The sequence below is a fragment of the Orycteropus afer genome, unplaced genomic scaffold, assembly GCF_000298275.1.
Source record: "Orycteropus afer afer isolate SDZICR_OR568_19922 unplaced genomic scaffold, OryAfe1.0 scaffold00320, whole genome shotgun sequence".
NCBI lineage: Eukaryota > Metazoa > Chordata > Mammalia > Tubulidentata > Orycteropodidae > Orycteropus > Orycteropus afer.
Genome location: NW_006921907.1, coordinates 2855779 through 2860841, shown reverse-complemented (window position 1 = coordinate 2860841; position 5063 = coordinate 2855779). Strand labels below are relative to the sequence as shown.

The window sequence follows — 5063 nt, the reverse complement described above, 5'->3', positions numbered from 1 at the left end:
AACTTTGAAATCTAAGCAAGTATGCACACAATATGAAACATTAAATATATAACTTATTCAGAAGACAATTTGCTTTGTCTTAATAATAGTCATTTAAGCACATCTTCATTTTATAAAGTAAAACTAACCTCTAAATAAAATAACAAACGGCTAGAACTTAGAGCATAGGGGGAAAGTTAAAAGACTCCTTTCTAAATTATTTAGGCATTCACTTGCCCAAACCACAAATGGCTGCGATGGAACTATACAAATGTGACGCTGTCCAAAACTACAGCAATGTCAAAGTCATAAAGAACCATCATTCTACTGTGGATGACCAAATCATCCAATGAGGATGTATATCTGCACATCAAAACATTCAAGTAACCGTGAAAACCTGGACAGGATCCTCTAAAATACCTAATTATTTAAGGATATAAATTTAATACTTAAGTTAGCCCTAAAGGCTTTTTACCAGCACCTTTGGGAGAGAACTTCCGTTTCTAACATTATAGTCCCCAGACTCAAGATATCAACGTGATCAGCATTCTGTATGTCTGTATTTACACTAGTATCTAAATTACCTAGGGAAGTCTTTTTGGCCACACTGTAGTTACTTTTTACAGACTTTGCCCTACCATACACATGCCATGATCCTAAGAAACTATCAAGTTTGCCTTCTAATGCCCACTCCCCAAATAAAAAATGTACAAGTTCAGAAATGAATTAAAAAGCAAACAAACAAAAAACCTTGAAATAACTATGGGAAAAACCAGACAGCTACGTGGAGGAAGTGCGAATAGTTCCTACAGAAGTTTTAAATCACTTTGCCAGGACAGACTTTAAATACTGGGAATTATTATTTGAAACTGTGTTGTGTAGAACCCAAAGTTCTTTTAAAAATAAGGTTTGATTCTCAATGTTACATCTTTATAAGCAAACAAAAAGATTCAAATCTAATAGATTTTAGTCATATACTTAATACCTTCAGACTGATTTCACTTCTTAAGTACTCTAAAAGAATTCAATTAGAGCAAACTTTGAGATGTTATAAGTTATCCTAAAAGAACTACTAATAGCATTTAAGAAATTATTAGGATACTAAAATTATTAAAAGCTAAAAATCAAGATTTGTCATTCATACTTAAATGTAACATAGAAAAAGTTAAGTGGGTAGTATGAAAATAAAATTGTTCAGGTGAATTCAGTTGGATGGAGCCGAGTGGATTAAGATTCAGCGAATTATTTTTAAAGGCAGGTGATAAGCCTCACAATCCTATGGTAAATGCCGGAGCGATTGCTGTGGCTTCGTTAATAAAGCAAGGAGTGAGTCATGCTGAGAAATTTGACGATGTGACGTACTCTTTGAATAAGATGGCTAGTGATGAACATGTTGCATTCAGTAACGCAGGTTTCAGTCTGAAAGAGAAAGTGGAGATTGGAATTGTGCAATAGAATACTACTTAAAAGAAAAAAGGTGTTTTCCAGAAGGAACAGACATGGTTGGTATATTAGACTTTTATTTTCAGCTATGCTCCATTGAAGTGACTTGTGAATCAGCCAGTGTGTTGGCTGTGACACTGGCTAATGGTGGCTTCTGCCCAATTACTGGTGAAAGAGTATTGAGCCCTGAAGCAATTCGAAATACACTGAGCTTGATGCGCTCCTGTGGCATGTATGGATTTTCAGGGCAGTTTCCTTTCCATGTTGGTCTTCCTGCAAAATCTGGAGTTGCCGGGGGAGTTCTTTTAGTTGTCCCCAATGTTATGGGCATGATGTGCTGGTTTCCTCCTCTGGACAAAATGGGCAACAGTGTTAAAGGAATTCATTTCTGTCATGGCCTTGTTTCTCTGTGCAATTTCTATTATTAGGATAATTTGAGATGCTTTGCAAAAAACAAAAACAACTTGATCCTTGTAGAGAAGGTGGTGATCAAAGGCATTCCTTTGGACCATGGGACTATGAAAGTCTCCAACAAGAACTTGCTTTGAAAGAGACAGGACGGAAAAAAGTGTCACCTGAATCAAATGAGGACATCTCCACAACTGTAGTAGATAGAATGGAAAAGCTGGGAGAGGCAAGCTAAAGAAAGGAGTTCCAGTTTCAGAGTATTCTTCATTTAAGCTTTCAAACGTCTTTAGCTTTTTTGCATACTTTTGAATTGCTGCTATGATAACTTTTCTGTAATAAGCACAGACTTTTTTAAAGAGAGTGTCTTCAGAAGTGACAAAAGTCTTCCAGTTCGTGCTGAGCTTGCTCCCTTGGTGTAAGTGAACAGAGACGGGTGTGCACTGGCAAATTCAAGTGCGTGCCTCTCCCCTCTTCACAAGTAAGGTACTTATTATAGTTTCATTTACATGTTCATTCATCAAATACGTAGTAAACCTTGTTAGGTTGTGCTAGGTGTGGCTTTGAGGGTACAAAGAGTGAAGAGCAAATGAGATTTCTGCTCTCATGGAGTTCACAGTCCGGGATGACACACAAGTGAACAGGGAACAACTGTGCAGAGTGGTACCAAAGATGCCGCATATCCAGAAGAAAGGAGTGAGCTAGCACTTGGGGAGGCAGCGATCAAAGAAAACAGAATCAACTATAGGCATTGGTCCTGAAGAGGTAGCAGTGTCCAAGAGGGTCAAATTCCCATGGTGATTGGTGCCAGAACAGCCAATTCGAAGGGTAAAATGGCAGCATTGGCCAGCGCTGAAGAGCCAAGCAAGGGCGGGCATCAAGGAGAAGATCCTTACTGTCTATTATGCCTGTAGGGTATGCATCCCTGGCATGCCAAGCTCTGGGCCCGGTTGTTACCAGAAATGGAATGAAAGACAGAGGAGGCAGTAACAAGCCTGGGCCACTGGAAACCAGGTCTGGGAAGCCCCACACACTGAGGGAGGGAGGGAGACAGGTTATTAATACACATCTTGCCTCTGTCAGGATTGGCCCATGACTGGCATCAGGCTGAGCCAGCAGGGAGGTACTGTTCAGAGCAGGCGGCTTCTGTGGTGAGGGGGACCAGATGGAAACTCTGACCGTACTGTTAATTCATTCCTCTGTGGTTTTCTGTTGAGACAAACGCCAGTCTCTAGTGGGTTTTGCTTAAAGCTATTGGCTGTGTGGGGCCAAGGCCCCGCGTCTTCCATTTGCTTTAATTTTCTATTCCCTGATCAGCTGAGTGGAAAGGAAGGGATGATCAAGGTCTTGGCTACTGGGAAAGATGCCATAATGCTTTAGAGAGCAGTTGGGAAAACCCAACTAATCCCCCCTAGATTTAAGTGGTAGGAGTTTTGAGGTACCTCCCAGCCTGGGAAATTCATTCCGTCCAACATTAAGTCTGTGAGTTTGTAGGGCAGGCAGTGAGCCTGGGTCCTTTCAAATGTCACATCCACCTTCTCCCTGGGAAGAAAATTGACTCTTCCAGGTGGAAAGCTGGCTGGAGAAAATAAAGGTGGAAGTTGGAGCCAGGTTGATGCATGGTGTCACAGCACCTTGTCCGTTAGCTGGGTTGAGTCTGCCCCAGGGAACGTTCCACACTCGAAGCCAGCCCTGGGACTTTGAGTCCAACCCTCTGAAGGGAACTTTGGCCCAACTGGCAAGAGATTTGCTTCCACTGGGTCCAACCTTGAGACTTGACATTATTCTCACTTACTGCCTCAATTTCCTCCACTGCTCTTGCAATAATTGCCAATGCTAAAAATAAATAAATAAATACATAACGAGTGCGGTGGCCCAAAAATGAAAACGTTATGCTAGATACTAAATGTCATCCAAGAGACAGTAAATTTAATGGCCCCAAAGTGATTTCAGGCCTTCAAACGGATTTTCCTGCACAAGCCTTGGAGGAGAAGCTAAGTGCTGCTTTTCTATTTCTGTTCTGCATTCAAAAATAGCCTCTGGGCACTCAATGCATATTTCCTCAGGTTGTCCTCTTAATCTTTCCATATAGGTGGTGATGACTTATTGTTACTGTCATCCTAGGACTGGCAGAGACTAAAGCAGCCAGCCTGGAAGGCAGAGAGAAGGCAGAATGTAGGAAGGGCCCCTTGGGAGGTGGAGCCTAGCATCGATTGAGAGATGTCACCTCTCCTTGCCTTGGTTTCCCTGCTGGGCAAACAAGAGAAGAGGAGACGCCCCCCCTCCTCAGGGTGCAGCAAGAGCCTCCCCTGGAGGGGGAAGCTTCCACGGAGATGCAAAGCAGGGCCTGCCAACAGCCAAGTGCTATTATGACAAGTCAAGTCCACACTCATTATGCACCTTTGCAGGCCCTGTCACCCCTGCAGCTTCCTATCTCCAGGCCCTGAGTAGGGCTCTCCTGCCATTTTCCAGCCCAGTGGCATGACCTGAGGCTGATTGCCCATCACAAGCTTGATGGACAAGGGGTAGGCGCAGCCAAGTCCAAGTCAGACGCCTGCCTGCTCATTCCAGCCATGTCTCCACTTGTTTATACTTAGCCTCGACAATAAAATACCAGCTCTCTGCCTATCAGCCCAGCTCCTTCAGGGACAGATCCCTTGCAAAGAGACCATCAGCCCAGAGCACTTCTGTCGACCCAGAAGGTAGGGTAGGGCGGGAATATCCCAGGTGGCCCCAGGGCCCTCTGTCTTCTCTCCGAACGCTCATAACAATGTGCAGTGATTACTTGCATCTTGGGCCCCCTGACACCCCTTAACCTGGAAAATCAGGCAGACTTGCATGACAGCAATCAGCTCCCAGACACATCGAACCGTAATGTGATTACACCATTTACCAAAATGCAAAGAGAGATACTTGAGGCATTTCTGATGAGGGCTGACATTATCCCTCTAATGGGCCACCGCATTAATCAAAGCTGTTGCTATGACTATGGCGACGGTGGGGAAGTAACCCCAGCTTGATTCTGGGCCTACCAAGTAACCCCAGCTTGATTCTGGGCCTACCAAGTAACCCCAGCCTGATTCTGGGCCTACCAACACGGCCAAGGAAGAGGTCAGCCTTTGTCAGGGGCCCAGCAGAAGAATGGCTGCTCCTGCCGAGGAGGGCTTTCTATTGAATTCGCACTAACACCCAGAAAGAGGGGCCTCTGTTGTCTTTTATTACTTTGGGGTTTTCTG

General features: G+C 43.9%; 1 pseudogene; it reads left to right on the top strand.

Annotated features, from left to right (window-relative positions):
• Positions 1-1203: 1203 nt before the first annotated feature.
• On the top strand, positions 1204-2065 carry LOC103206491 (annotated as a pseudogene).
• Positions 2066-5063: the final 2998 nt, after the last annotated feature.